General features: G+C 43.5%; 1 protein-coding gene across 2 annotated transcripts in view; it reads left to right on the top strand.

Moving 5' to 3' along the window:
- The window catches only part of ROR1 (receptor tyrosine kinase like orphan receptor 1), a 377,323-nt gene that overhangs the window by 144,726 nt on the left and 215,967 nt on the right, over window positions 1-16,630 (top strand). The gene's annotated exons all lie outside the window — the stretch shown is intronic.

The following is a 16,630-nucleotide window of genomic DNA, read 5'->3' as shown; positions in this document are numbered from 1 at the left end:
CCTTTTTTAAAAATGTTTATTTAAAATTTTTTGCTTTTGCGATGTCAGGGTCTTGAGTGACAGACAGCCTGTGTCTAATGTCTGGGGCTGAGAAAACCCAGTGAGAGCCAGGCCCCCGGGGTCGCACCGGCCTTTCAGACAGAGCCCGCCATAATTTTCCGAGGACTCAGACGACGGAAAGGGGAGTGAACCCATCCCACACTATAAATTATTTTTTCAAAGGGAAACAAGGGAGTCGAGAAACAATTTGTCATGATTCTTCTACATTTTGACTTGGCAAGGCTTTGGCAATCCATCTGCCGTCCATCTCCAGCTCTGTGTGATTGGGGAACATTTTTATAAACCAAATGTTTAAAAGTAACCTGTTTGGTTGTTTTTTTTGTTGTTGTTGTTAAAATGTGAAATAGGATTCAGGGGTTCACCACAGCCCTCCACAGGCATGAAAACTATTGTCCACATTCCTTGATAGCGAGAATTGATTTTCAGCCTTTGGTTAGGGAAACAGAATGGAGTGAACTTCATGCTTCTAGCTTAGCTTTACCATCAGATGGGTAAGGTACAGTTATGTCCAGGCCCGGCTAACTGCTAGTAAAACCGTGTTTGTCTTCAAAATCCAGTGCACAATCATGAGTACCTATATTCTCAGAGTTGTAGGAGATGGAACTACAATGATGAGTAAATGGTATGGTTCCCGTTGGGGCCTTAGAGCTTAATAATGTTGGTGATCATGATGGAGGGGGTGGAGCAGCAGCAGCAGCAACTGGTATTCATGCAGCATCTGCAACAGTCACTTCCTGCATCTTTTCTCATTTAGTCATCGCATAATAGCAAATGCCTGCTTGAAGTGGCTATTTTTAGCCTCATTTCCTAGGCATGGTAAGGAAGGTTCCCTGATATGAAACAACTTGCCCAAGATTCCAAAGAAAACAGCCTGTCAGCTTGGATTCTGTCTTTTCAAAGACTGTGTTTGGAATGAGGATGCTACACTGTGCAGATGTGTAAAGAAATTGCTAGAATATAGTATGGTGTGTGTTTTAGCAGAGGTGTCCAAGGTGCTTTGGGGACACAGATGAGAGAGGCCCACTTTGACGGGGACATAGGGCATGGTCTCACAGAGGATGTTGCACTTGAGCTGGTTCTGGGAGGTGCGTGAGCAGTTCCCACTGGTGAGGATGGGGAGCGAAGCTTTGCAGGCTGAAGGCACAGCTGACGGGAAATCGTGGCACCCTGGGGACACAGTGAAGGGGTGAGGTTAATTGTAGAGGACAGCACAGATCAGGCCGAGGTGTACAGACAGAACTAGAGGAAATCAGGTTGCTCTAACTGGAGCCCTCAAAGTGGGTAAAACACTCTAATCATTTACCACGTGTTTTTTCATTCTACAGTTAGGTTACCTACTGAGAAGACCTCGTCTCAGGATTATATGTAATGTCCACATGCTTGATTACTGGGAAAGGAAGCCAAGACCATATTTAATCACAAACTGTATAGTGTCAGAAAAGGTCCTGATACCCTGTCTTGTCATTGCCCTGATTGGCAGTAATTTACAGCTTGAAATAGCAGCTGGAGCAGGAGGCAGCCTTTAAAGCAGTCAGATTTGTGGGTTAACTTCGGTTAACCCAGAGGTCAAAAGCAGTCTCTGTCTAGCACATTAGATAACTTTTGAAACATTTGAGATACTGCAGGTAGCATTACAGGAACATCCACGCTTGTGATAAAAGGAGTTATTTATGAAGTAGCCGAGGTTTCAAATGTAAAAGAAAAAAAAAAGTCCTGTAAATTATGAGGGCTTTGGTAACAAACCCCAGTTGCACGTTGCTGGCCTTTCGGAGAGGGTGAAAGGGCGATCAGCCAAGAATAAAACAGGACAGTCTATTTAAGTACTAACTAGAATTCCAGTGGCATTACCTGCTGATCGAAAGTGACAGTCCAATGTAAGTGACCCTCACAGAAAAAGGATTAATGCCTTCAACCTTCTGATCAGATGTCTTTTGTGTCATGAGTTGCTATGGAAAACTCTACCGGTGTTTTTCAGCTGATGTAGTTTAGAAATAAGTGAAAAAGATCAATTGGTTTCAAAAACATTATCACAAAGCATTTATAATCTACTAGTTTCCTGCCTGGGCTTATTGCAGCTGAGAAAGAAAGAGGTACTCTAAAGTGGAGAAGTAGACACCTCAGACTCAACTGCCTTCTAAACCTTTTCCTCCTTAAACGAACAATCACTGTATGTAATATATAATCAATATATAATAGATCAATTATTAACACAGAATTAATAGATAGTGATTATACAATCAATTCTATATAATTAATATTAATTAATTACACATTCAACATTAATAACATGATTTTAATATTAATATATAATCAACAATAATTAATATGTAATTTAATGTATACTATATTGAGTACATGCTTTGGGGAAATAGTGGTTACTTTTGTTAATTCATCTGAGGATGCGATTATTGATTTGAGGGAGAGGCTGAGGGAGAGGAAGGGTTAGGGAGAAACATGGACGTGAGAACAAAACATAGATCAGTTGCCTCCAATGCGCAGCCCCAGCAGGGATTGCACCCACAACCATTTAGGTGTACGGGACAACCTTCCGACCAATGAGCCACCCAACCAGGGCACAAGTACTTTTTTTTTAAGTACCCTTACCTCAAATTCTGGAAGGTTAGCATTCTCTAGGATACACGAGTAAGTCATGAATTCCTGGAAAAGTAGAAATGAATTAGGAAGAAAGAAATTGTTCCTGGCACTATTTTAGAGTCTTTTCTTTCTTCTTAATTCTTCTTTCCCCTTTTGCCTGCTCGAGTGCATTCAAGTCACACCCAGAGGGAGACAGGACCTGAGAACTGGTCTTGGACCGGCAGGTCCTGCCAGTGCCGTCTCCAGCTGCAGATCTGAGGCAGGTCTGTGATCCTGCTGAGCCTCTTCGACTGATGAGCACTTACTAGGGTTGTTATCAGGATCAAATGACAGGGAGGTCTCTCTATAGGACTCCTCTGAACATTTGTAAAGTACAGAGCAGATGTGCAGTGATGAAAGTAAACTCTGGGGGCTGGGATTGTGTCTGACTTGGGCCCCTTTCTATCCTCATTACCAAGCACAGTACCATTTTTTGAATAAATAAGGCCATTGGCCATTAGACATCTTTATCTCATCAATACGACTGGTTCTTATTACATGTCCAGTGAACATTTTGGTGGATAATTTTTAGAGCTAGGAGCAAAGGATGTGGTCTCTCAATTAAGAGATGCCTCTTAACTGGCCGAGAAAATGGGTGAAAATGTTAACTAGTTTTCTCCTTCCGTCACTTGCTCCTGGAGTGCGAGGATCATGTCTTGTTTATCTTTCTGTCTCTTAGCCGTTGAGGTTTAGCACAATGTCGCGTTTGTCAGTGAGAAGAAATAGTCACTGGATGAAATTGTTGATGGCCCTGGACCATCCCTGTGTTGCCGTTCTAGACCTGTTTCCACTTCCTGTTTTGGATTGGGGTTTAAAGCTTGTGCAGAACTATGGCAGGCTAGTGGGCTTGCCCTTCTTCCACTCCAGGAATATTCCACCAGGTGCCAGTACTGTTTTGGGTGGACTCTTCTACACTCTGCAGCCCATTTCTCACATAATCTGTAAGTCATAGGTGGCAGACACAGGGCCCACCTGCCGAATCCGGCCCTCCACCTTGTTTTATATGGCTCAGCAGCTTGTTTTTACTTGGTGGCAGCACTGAGCTCTCACCTAACTGTTAAGGAGGTTACATATACACAGTCCTAAAATTACACTTGGCCCTTTGAAGGCAACCATGAGGCTGATGTGGCCCCCAGTGAAAATGAGTTTGACACCCCTGCTTTAAGTGCTAACTTGGGAGCCCAGATACTCTTCTGGCTTCCTCAGATGTTATCAGAGATTTTTAAAAAATCACACATGTGTAGTGACCACTTCTTGCCTTCTGTTATAAGCTACTTCAGACAGTCCTCTCAGGCATAGCTGGCTCAGAGAAGTGAGTGAGCCTCATCCTGAACAGGGGAAGGGAGAAGCCACACTGGCAGCACAGCTGTAAATCAGAGTCCTAAGGTGCTCTTGGAACGTTGGGGTTACCTGAACCTGGAGGCAAGAAATATGACAGAGGCAGACATTAGAATTCTTGGGGCATGTTTTTAATGTTTATAGAACACAGATTACAAAGGAGGAACCAGTTAAGTGTATGAATTTTGACTAGTTGTTTCTTCCGGTGATTAGGTAGCTCCTGTTACCTTGGAGCCTATTTACACAGGCATGGCATTGCCCAAACAGACTGGCACATGGTCTGCTGCAGTGCTCTGCTTAAATACTAACCAGCAACAACTTCTACTCATCTCTCCTCCCATATCTTGATTTCCTCTTTTCCTCCCAGGCTCGGCAGGGATTTTACCTCCTCAGGGAAGCCTTCCATGATGTCCCCCAGGACATATTCTGGCTTGGTGCTCTCAGAGCACCTCCTCTTAGTGACTTTCCCCAGCACTGACCACCACTGATGGTACTTGAGGCCCCGGTGTGTGATCTGGAACAGGGAACATTACACCTCTGTGAGGTTCATGTGCAAAAAGATGGCCGAGGATACTTGGTATGGAAGGGAGCTGAAAAGATTAGAAATAGCATCCTTGGAGGGTCTAATTTGAACTCTTGGTTCTATTTCCCTTTCCCTTTCCTGTATGTTTTGAGTTGGTGGATTCAGCTCACTTTCCCTAAACCTTTCACCAGTAATAGGCCTGCACAGATCCCTGAGGTTGAGAGAGATTCGCTTCCCCCAGGGCGTTCTGAATTACTGAGATGATCCAATGGGTTTCTGTACTCATTTTATTTTGAAAGGTGCAAGCATGAGTGGGAAGGGAAGAAGTGAGGAGTTAGACTTGAGTGGGCTGCAGACAGGAGTGGGTTAAAGGCTCTGTTCTGACATATCCATCTTCCAACAAGAGTCAGTTGACGATTTTCTGGCTCTGCAGTGATTCATGAGTCCCACAGGGAAGGCAGATTTTCATTCATTTAGTCATTCATTCAAGGACTAAATGCCAAACTAAGAATAGAAGTGTCAGGTTATACTGTTCTCCAGTATGAAGAACCAGGGGTCCTTGAGAAACAAGGCTGATCCCATTGCTGGAGAAGGGAAGGTACGAATTAAGCTGGGAACATTTTGTTTTTCCAGAAAGTAAGCAGATGTGATCAGTGATGTCAAGGAGACATAAGAACCAGCTTGAAGGGGCTGTAGCTGGCCAAATCTGGGACAATTTGAGCGATAAAATAAATAAGAACAGTAATGGATTATAACCCATTGAATAATAGGAATTTATGAGCCTGCTTTGTAATAGATAGATAGCTTGGTGCATGGGGGGATGGAAGGGCTCTTCTTTGTGGTGTAATGCTACCTGATAAATGTGGAGGAAGTGGTGGATTCGGAAAGTCACCCTTTTACAGCCCTAGGATTATTTGGGTAAGAATCATCAATGGATGTTAAGTCTGGTTGGGTGAGGGAGGTTTGGTGCGGAACAGGATATTTGTATGGTCTTTAATTGTCTCCCCACATATTTGTGGGCAAGTGGTAACTATATATACTGTGGAGAAAATGGACATCTTGGCCAGATGATCAGGCTGATAGCACCGAAGAGAAGCAGACAGATATCGGGAGGGATCACGCCCAGATCCAGGCATGTGATTATGCCGAGAAGGGTACAGCGCCACCATGTCGTTTTCTGGCCAGGAGTGCATAACCTGCATCCAAGCACGAGGAAGTAGCAGACAGGCCCAAGCAAGGAACATTCTGTGAAATAACTGGCCTGTTTTCTTCACAGGCCAGTGCTACAAAAGACAAAGTCTGAGGAGTGGTCCAACTTAAGGGTAACTAAAGAAACGACGACTCAGTGCAGTAAGTGGTCCTGGACTGGATTTTGGGCCAGAGGGAGCAGAAATGCTGTGCAGAACATTTTTGGACAACTAACAAATTGGAATATGGCCTCTGGGTTAGATGGAAGTATCTATCAATATTCTATTTCCTGAATTTGATCATTTATGTTGGAATATTCTTATTTTTTCATTGAGATGTAATCAACACATAACATTGTGTATGTTTAAGGTGTACAAGGTGTTGATGTGATACATTTTATGTTGCAATATGGTTACCACATAGTGTTAGCTAATATCTCTGTCACATAATTATCATTTCTTTGGCATGGTGAACACATTTAAGATGTAGTCTCTTAGCAACTTTGAAGTATATAATACAGTAATGTTGACCATAATCACTATCAAGGGTGTCCAAACTTTTGGTGTCTCTGCATCACACTGGAAGAAGAAGAGTTGTCTTGGGCCACACATTAAATACATTGCAACGCCAAATCACAAAAAAAATCTCATAATGTTTTAAGTAGATGTACAATTTTGTGTTGGGCCACATTCACAGCCATCCTGAGCTGCATGTGGCCCATGGGCCGTGGGTTGGACACCCCTGCTCTATTGCTCCTGAAGTCTGTACCAGCTGTGCTCAGCAAGCCCTCTAGCCACAACCAGGCACAGACCCGACACATGTGGGGAGCAAAGTGTTTTAGGAAGTGCAAGGGCTCTGGAAGTAGGTGGACCTGACAGAATCTTCACTCTGCCTTTACTAACTACAGTCAGACTCTCAGAGCCTTAGTTCCCGTGTTTGATAAGACCGATCTTAGCACAGGGGAGATATGCAATAAATAGTCACAAAATTCTCTACCTCCTCCTCTTTTGCCATTTTCTCATTTTTATTTCTGAGGATTTCACTGTAGACAGCATTAATGTCATTTTTAAACAGGCTGTCTTTCTATTTCACTTCTATTATGGTTTTTACATATCATTTTTAGAGTAATTCTGATGCCTTATTGCAGTTACCTGCTTTCTGTCTCCACTTGGATTAATTTTCTTGAGGACGAAGAGTCATGCTAGCAAGGTGTGTGGCCTTGGGAGCAGGGCCATTGCCAGCCACTCTTACACCTCTGTGAAGTTTAGAAAGGGCACTCTACTTCTGGCCAAGGGCTACTCTACAGGCACAAGCCTTACTCAGCTGACATCTTCCTATGAAGAAAAGGCACCTTTTCCTTGGAGGGCCACAGCTTGGCAAATGGGGCTGCGTTTAGCCCGTCCCTCTTCTCTGTAGCAATCCACAGGGTAAATGACTATACGTAACTGCTAGCATATGGGCCACTCAGGAAGTGTTTGCTGAGTGAACGAGTGAATGGATATAGGTGAACAGGAGACACATTCCTTCCTGGACTCCTTTCCCCTTTCAGCCAAGACTCAGCCAGGGAAGTGATCCCATGGCTGCTTTATAAGCAACTCCAGAGCCCAACCATTGTCTTCTTTTTTTCACACTTCATGATGCTGCTGCAGGATTTCTGCCTTCCTGACAATTCTTCTGAGCCTAAGTTTGAGGATGGTTGCACCTCTGTAACAACGGGAGCCCAATAGAGGCCAAAACTGGGTCAGGGCACCAGCACCCAACCCCAAATTGCCCCTCTTAGATCAAATAGATGGTCTTTGCAAGGACGGGGCTTACAGAAGGCCCCTGGGCTCCACGTCCTTGGTCTTTAAGAGGTGCACAGAGGAACTGGTTTTCCCCACCCCTCCCCAGTCTGGTCTCTAAGTGCCTCCTGCCCTCCCCCTGCCCTTTCCCACCCTGGAAAGGAAGCAGAAAACTTCTATCTGAGTAATCACCAGCATTGGCAGTGCAGATGCCCAGGTGAGGGCTCTGCCTCTTCAGGCTGGAGTTGGGACCCTGTGGTTAACTGGCTTGAGCTGACCTGGCCACATTTGCAGAGAACCTTGACCTTGTCATTTGATTATAGGTAGAGTCAGTTCTACTTTTATGATTATTATTTTTCAGCTCAAATAATTGTCTTTTAAATTTTGCAGAGTGCTAAAGTATTTCTTACAGAAAAGCTATAATACAAACAAAAAGAAAGGAAAGGACATTCATAATCCCAGTCAGCTATAACCACTGTAAATGCCCAAATTGACTCAGTTTTCCTCTTTCTCTTTGTTCCCAGACACACACGCACCATGCAGCCTCACTTCAATTTATTCCTTGCATTTTGGAACAGGTTGGAGGTTTAGAGATTATTCTGATTTGTAAAAGCAATGAGTGATCTATAAATGTAAAGTATTATTATTATGTTGGGAATGCAGGTGAGATTACACTTTAAATTCCACAGATACATGTTTCCAGTCTATTATGCCTAAAATAAACTTGCAGGAATGTGAGTTTTTCTTTTAGGCCAAGCATGTAATACACAAAGAACCTACTTCCCAGGAGATTGGCTAAACCAAGCAGTTCCATCTTAATGTTGAAATACAGATTTCCCATTAAAAGGAAATCTCTTCCTTTCAGAAGGTTGAAAAAGATGATACTTACAAAAAAGGGAGGGAGGAAAAAAGACTCCCAGCTGGTTAAATTTAGGGCGCTGAAAGAGATCCAGTTGGCAGATAATCCCTGGCGATGGGCCCACAACATTTTCATTTGATTGTGCACTGGATACATTTTCATTCATTTTAAGCCCTTGCCTTTCAGTATTTTGTTCCTTGGAGACAGGCAAACTAGTATCAATAGCTCTCTTGGCCTCCATCAGATGCCTTGATTTACTTAAGTGGTCCATTTCGTGATTCCAGTAAAGAGGGGCTTGTACTTGTTGACGCATTTCCGAGAATGATTATGCAAAAAAATCCAAGATTCTCACTTTTTGTCTGTCTAATCATTGATAGACTTGTTTTAAACAGAAAGATGTTGGATAAAATGGCAAGTGTGGGGCCCTGGGAAGGAGGCTGCTCTGGACCCAGAGTCAGGAGACTTGGCTTCTCACCCAGCTCTGACACTGACATATGGACACAGCCTTGGCTAAATACCCTCATTGCATTGGACCCGAATTTCTTTCGTCTGTAAAGCAGGGATAATCGTCTCTTCTTTGCTTTCCCCTCAGGGGTGCTGTCAGTAAAATGACTAAATCCAGTGGCTCCCAACCTCAGCTAAACATTAGAATAACCTGGGGCAGTTGTAAAAGATGCCATCCGCTAGGCCCCTCACCCAAACCAAGTAGATCAGAATCTATGGACCCTGGGCATTGGTAATTTTTATATCCCAGGAGATTCTTTGTGCAATCAGCGTTGAAAATCAAGAAGATAATTTAGTATTGCAAGACCTGAGAATGCAAGTTGTAAGGAAAGATTAAAACCATCCACGTTAGTATGGTACCATACAGTTTTCAAATAGTGTCACATGGAGGCCCATGAAGAGCCTGTAAGACAGTGGATTTCTGTTTTGACTGTAACAGCCCCCCCAAAATCACATCTCAGTATACACATAAATATACTCAGTTGCATATATAGTAGTCCCTTAATTTGTGGGGAATATGTTCCAAAACCCCCAGTAAATGCCTGAAACTACAGATAGTACTGAACCCTGTATATACTGTTTTTTCCTCTATGTACGTGCCTATGGTACAGTTTAATTTATAAGTTAGGCACAATAAGGGGATAATGACAACTAGTAATAAAGTAGAACAATTACAATAATATACTGTAATAACATTTTATGACTATGGTCTATATATCTCTCAAAATAGCTTACTGTACTGTTCTCACCCTTCTTCTCATGATGATGTGAGATGGTGCAGTGCCTACGTGATGAGATGAAGTGCAGTGAGTGATGTAGGCATGGTGACATAGTGACATAGGCTGCTGCTGACCTTCTGGCAGTGCATCAGAAGGAGGATCATTTGCTTTGGGTGATCCTGGATCACCACACCATGACAGTGTTGATGGGTGGGGAAATTTAATATTTTCGGACCTCAGTTGCCATGGGTTACAGAAACCAGAGAGGTGAAATGGCTGGTAAAGGGGACGACTGTCAACACAACCTTCACGGAACAGTGCTTTCCCTTTCTGTGTGTGACTCAAGCTAATATTTTTTCCTTTTTTTTCTATGTGGTTGCAGTGTAGGGTACTCCATTTCATTTTTTTTTCAACGCTGGTGGGGAGCCACAGGATTGATTTAATGATCTGCTAATGAGTGCTGACTTGAAGTTTGAAAACCAGAGAGGAAGAGATGGCGTATTTCAGAGAGGCAGGCTCATCTACTCTTTGATGTTTATTGCCTGTAGTTCCAGATTGAATCTACTGGGGCTCAGACCCACTTCCCCACTCTCACTCCCCACTACACCTTTACTTGCTGCATGAAACATACCCACCAGGGTGATGCTGGCTGTAAACGTTTTTGGCCCTTAATTGAGTGACTTGGAGCCTTGCCTTCTCTTCCACATTCTAATCCCTGGAATGGTAGACCATATAATGATACATTATACTTCATACAGAATTTATGAAACAAACTCAACCCACATTGTCAATTGAATTGTATATAGTTTACTAAAGAGGTTCCTTAGCATAAATACAAGAAATTACAGTTAATAGGTAGCTCTAGCTACAACATGGTGCTGATGGTAATTTTGTTTTTTCTACTCTAGAGAACTGGAGGGGAGGGCACTGTAGGTCAAATGTGGGGAACACAGGCATCTCCCTCTTGTTCTGCCCAGATCCTCCTCTTCCCATGCTTCCTACAGCTCCTCTGTGTATTGTGCTGCTCTACGAAGGTTTGCTTCAGCTACCCAGAATTCTCAGCGCCTCTCTCTGCAATCAGCAAGAGTTTGGCCATCACAGACCAGGCTCACCTTCTATCACAACTTTAGACCTGGTTTGCTATTTTCTCTGTTTGCTGGCGTGTGGCTGTGGGTACATAGTTCTCTCCGAGGATATGTGCTCTAACGTGCAGCCTAGTCAATTACCCTCTGGTTTGTTCTCTCTGCTTTATTGCCATGGGGGCTGGAAGGTCTGGGGGAGATTTGGGCAGGAAGAAAACATCTCCCCAGTATAACTATTTCTAAAATTTTCTCTAAAGCTTTTTTTTTTACCAATGTGTGTTTAACCACTTTTTGTCTGCTTAATTTCTGCTATACTGCCTCTAACATTTTCAGTGGCACAAAATCAAAGGTATTCAAACTTCAACATTAATAATTAAACATATTAACTCTTCTTGAGAGATAATTTCCTCTGTATAGAGGGGATAACAGGCTTAGAGGGGAGAGGGGACTTATGAATATATGGCTATTAAGTGTCAGCTGGAATTTGAACCCACTTCTTTAGAGTCTAAGTCATGGCCACTTTCTTTCTTCCATATCAGGACTCTGAATACCTGTGACAGGCAGACTTTGCTTCTGCAAGGCATGTTTGACACAAGACAGAGGACTGGTGGAAAGGGGTGCCCTGATGCCAAGCATGAGCTTGGCAAGTGTTGAGATGGTGGGTACCACCATATGCCTAGTTCCCAAAGGAGGCAGTTAGGGGTTTCACCAGACCTACCACCCTTCGAAGCCTTGCTTTTGGAGATCAAGCTCATCTGGGTCTACCATAACTGACCAACCTACCAAATCTTTCCTGGCTGTGGGGGCTGAATTAGGTTGGGAAAGAAATCTTGTGGAAAAAATAGATCCACCTTGCCCCACCCGTGCCCTGCAGGGGACCAGGCAGCCTTCTCTCAGACGGCTGTCTGGGTTCCACGGTGATAGGCGTCCTGAATAAATACTCTGATAGACTAAACACACGTTGCCCGCGTTGGCCCGGGGAGCAGCAGTCCCGGGGGTGCTCCCAGTGCAGTCCCGTGTGGCAGCCCAACTTGTTAATCATCGCACTGGCAGGCCAGCCAGGATGAAGATATTTAGCTTGGGGCTTGTGTGTTACCCTGTATGCTAATGTGAGCATTCTTAGAACTGTAATTTCCGTTCCGACCTCCATGGACAGTCCTTATAGAGAACACAGACATAAAACAATTCCTGAAATGTTCAGGAAGAAATTGCATCTAATGGGGATATCTCTGCCAAGGAAAACATACTTCAGCTTTAAAGCATTCCCATCCAAACAGGGATATTTGAAAACTACTCTTGGGTTTGCATTGGGGCCTGAGCACTTTTCCGTGTCCTTTAATAAGCTATAATGCATGTACCAGCTAGTTCCCTGCAGCCTCCCCATGGACCAACATGGCTGTCTGGGAAGGAGATGGGGCAACAGGTGGGCAGTGACAGCCGAGACGAGTGTGAACTGCCATCAGCCAGAAACCTTCCTGGGGGTCAAAACAAGAAGATTTACAATGGAACAAAAATGCTATCACTGTCATGTCTTACCTTCATCTCTTTGAGTGGAGAATATGATCCCCAGTTGGGTCTTGAACCCTTGGCGCTCATGATACCTGACACCAACAGCTAAGAAGCATATCCTCCACCCTGTAGAGTTGTGTATTAGGGGACACACTATCTGTCTCCCAAAATTAGGCTTGTGAACAGATATCACTTAGAAATAATGATAATAATATATTGACAATACTTGCTACCATTGTATTTATAATATGCCAGAAATAAGCACTTTACTGAAATTATCTCATTTCACCCTTGCATAACACTGCAAGACAGCTATTGTGGTTATCACCATGTACAGGGAAACTGGAAGTGCAGAATGCTTAGAAAGCTTGCCCAAGATCACGGGCAGTGTTAATGGCTGAGTTGAAGCTTGAAAATCATGTCTAGACTGGTGCCAGATGAGCCAGCGGGATAATGAAAAGAAAAAAAGGAAGTGTTGGAACTTATTTTTATCTCATCCTTTACACATTTCTATTTTATGTATGTTTTATGAAGTACAGCATAATAGTACAAGAACTGCACGTATGTAAATTATGAATAAATATGCATATAATGGAGGATCATGGTCAAATATTTTTTTACTTATGAATCACACAAATTTGGAGATTACTGCACATAACCACTGAGTCCAATTGAAAGAAGAGAATTTCTATTCCTGATGAGCAGCAGCTATTGATGATGCCATGGGGAATCTGAGACCTCCAGAGGGTGTCAGCCTTTTGAAGGCAGATACATTTGTCTGACTTGCTCACCACCGTGTTCCTGCTGGACCTTGTGTCTCTGGGCATGCGGTCGGGAAGCAGAGGTGACCATCCACATGGCCAGGTTGTTGCTATCCTATGGTAACACATGACTTATTCGGTGACACTGCTCAGTGTGAGTCATGAATTACCCTTCACAAACAGCACAGAAGGGCAGGGAAAGTGCTGTGATTTCGTGAGTCCCTGTACAGGCATAAACTTTGCAGAGTGAAGGTAGGAGTGAGGCCTTTAGCAGAGAAAGGGGTTAGGACAAGTCAGGAGCATAGAGAAGGGGGCAGGGAAAGCCAAAATAAATGGAAAGAGATCCACATTCAGTTTCATGAGGTGCTCTTCACTGGTTACCTATTGTTCTTTACCTGCTCACAGATGAACTGCTTTCTTTTTGCCTACTCCACCCCCCAAAGAGAAGGTTTTAGCCTGAGCTAAGGTAACGGGGGAAGGCTCCAGTGAGGAAGGCTCCAGTGAGGAGGTGAGATTTGAGGCTGACTTTGAATAGGTGAGGAGAAAATAATCACTTTTGAATAGTGTCTAATGTGCAAATCTGGGCTTGTTTTATTCTGTGAGGTAGTCTAGTTTTATGCCCATTTCGTAAGTGGAGAAACAGGCTTAGAGTGGGGAGCAGCTTGCCCAAGCTCACAAAGCAGGTGTTCTGATTATGGTGCTGGTCTTTATTCTCTTTCTGCCGCACTGCACCACAGACTAGACTGGATTCTCAGGACGTGCCTGGAATCTTAGCTACTGCTAGAATTCTAGGTGCTCAGGGCTTAGTGATTTGCTCCTTCTGTGGTGTGTCTTGGGCTCTCACAACTGGGAAGATTGCACATCATTTCCAGAAGTGCTTAAGTTTCTCCAAGGGGATAACCTAGGAATTTGAGGACTTGAGTATTTCCTCCTTCTTGAATGCCCCAGTCTAGCTAGTGCCCTAACTCGTACCAATCAAGAAAAAATGTTGCTGTGTGTTGGGGTGGTGGAGGTGGTGGATATTTTCATTGTTCATTACATAACATTTGTAAACATACTTATTATTACTGCATTGCTCCAGGTTTTTGACCTTTGTCTTGTAAATATCTCAAAGCTCTTGAAGATGCTGTCTTTATTATCTGTATTTGTTGGAATGCTCCTAGCAGTTTCTAAACTTGGCTACCCATCAGAATGATCTGAGGTGCTTGTTAAATGCACAAAATACTCTGCCAGCCTCCCAAGATTCTGATTAAGCAGATTTGGGGCCAGGCTCCCAAACGTATGGTAGTGGCAGCCACCCCAGGCAAGTTTGACGGAAACCAGTGGGCTACTTTCAAAGGAAATAATGAGGGATGCTCTGTAGGAGTTAAATTATTCTGAAACCAGACTGAAGGAAGCAGGAAATTTCATCAAAGCCATGAACTTGGTTGGGAAAGATCATTACTCGTTATGGAGAAAGACGATAAAAATACAACCAAAAGCCTTCATCCAACAAACAATAAACTTCATTAACTTGACTAGAAAGTCCCAGCATCTCCACAGATAACAGCAAAATAAAGGCCCAGACTTCGCATCCTCTCTGAGAAAGAAGTTCTCTCAGTGTTCTGCCAAACTTTTTGAGTTAGAAATAGAGGGAACCCAGTGAGAGGCAGTAAGTAATTTGTCTCTGTCATTACAATACAATGGTCACAAGGAGCCGTGGAAAAGAGTACAGTTAACTACTAAGTTTCTTTCCCCTGATCCTGTCTATCATTTGGCTGTCAGAGAATGTGGGAGATGGCTCTTGGGCTCATGTCATTACTTGGCAAATCTTTTTAGAGCTCGGCTATGGGGCGATCATTGTTCCAGGCACCATGCACTCTCGAACTAGACAGAGTCTCTCTGGAGCTGACATTCTTGTGGTAAAGACAGACAATAAACAAGTAGATGAAATATTAAGAAAGATCATGTAAAAAAATAAAGATCATATCAGTGAATGATAAGGGACATGAGAAAACACAACAGGGTAATGGAGGAGACTGGGGAGAGTTCTTCTCTGGGCAGAGGGTGTGGGGGACAACAATGGAGACCTGGCTGGCAAGGCAAGTATCACTGAGAGAACTGAGAAAGTGGCCCAGGCGAAGGGAATGTGTAGAGGAGGGTTTCTCAGGAAGCTACTGAAGGTGATGGTCTTTGCTCTGCCTTACAAGCCTCTCCAAGGCCCTAGGAGGGGCCTTAGCTATTTTGCATTTGCAATTTTTTTAAGGACACATCCATCTACCTACCTACCCCTGGTTGTATAAGCTTCATTTGCCCCTGAGAATGTGAAATATCAAAGTGCAGAAATCAGATTGAATTGGGAAGAACCAAAAGAAAAAAAGAAAACTGGTGTGGAGAGAGCTATACTCAAGGCTCTACTCCTTTGGTACTAGATTCATTCATTCATTCATTCAGTCATTAATTCATTCAACATTAATTCACTGCGTAACAGCCAAATTCAACAGCCAACATTAATTTGCTGCATAACAGCATAACTGACAACCAAAAAGACAAATGAAGTCCCTGTCCTAATGGAGCTTCCATTCTAATGGAGAGGAACAGAACATAAAGAAACACATATATAATGAGCCAGGTGGCAGTGGTGAACAGTAGCCAATGGGATGCAGGGTGTGTTTGAGGGGAAGGAGGTGGAAAGGTTTGCTGTTTTATAAGGGGCGGGCAAGGACAGCCTCTCTTAAGTTCCCATTTGAACTGAGATATAGAGGAGGTACGAGAATGGGCCATATGGGGGAAGGCCATTGCAGTCAGTGGAGCAGCAAATACAAAGCTTTCAGAGTAAAATGTGTGAATCTTTTTGAGGGAAGTCCTAGACATAGAAGAAAGCAGGGCTAGGTTATGGAGGCCTTAGGTAAGGAATTTGGATTTCACTCCAAAAGCAATTGACAGCCTTAGGATGCCCAGTACTTTAGAAGTCTAGGGAAGGAGAGGGCACTGGGTATCCAAGGCCTCAGAGCTAACTTTAGGTTGGGCCTAGAAGGGTGCATTAAGGTAGGCAGGTCTCAGCATAGAGAGAAAGCGAAGCAGGAGCCCAGGAGTGGTGCTGTAAAAAGGAGAACTGTCTGTGGGTCAGGTTACAGGTGAGCACTGACTGGAGCAGGTGTTCTGTATGGGAGAGCTCTGGGGGTGAGGTTGCAAAGGCAAGCCTTGCTGTATCGTGGAGATTGTTGACACCAGGCCAGGGAATTTGATATTTATCATACAGATTGTTGGATGCCACAAGCAGAACAGTGGTGGCTCCAAAATTTCTCTCTAGGAACATTTTTGGGATAACTCTGATTGGAGATAGGGGTGACAGAAAGGGGAAGAGGATTTGTCTTAGAGACAGCAAGCAAAAGTTTTTACCTAGATTGTATGTTTACTTGAGGATGGATTTGGAGGAGGGGTGGTGGTAAGGATTTGAGGTCTTTCTGTAAAGCTACGTTGCATAACAACCATACTGTTTTTACTTGGATGACTTCCTACCTGGGATTACTAAGGGGCTGGGGCACAGTGAAAATCATGGGGACTTAACCCTTGGCTCTGTTTTGGGAGAATGAAAATTACATAATTAAAGCTGTGTTTTTAAGAACATTGACCAAAGTGTGGGGAGACATTCATTCATTCATTCATTCACTCATCCAGCAATTGTTTATT

This window comes from Phyllostomus hastatus, unplaced genomic scaffold (genome assembly GCF_019186645.2).
Source record: "Phyllostomus hastatus isolate PE091 unplaced genomic scaffold, TTU_PhHast_1.1 phas_contig_209, whole genome shotgun sequence".
NCBI classification, from domain to species: Eukaryota; Metazoa; Chordata; class Mammalia; order Chiroptera; family Phyllostomidae; genus Phyllostomus; species Phyllostomus hastatus.
This window is presented reverse-complemented; position numbering and strand designations above follow the sequence as displayed.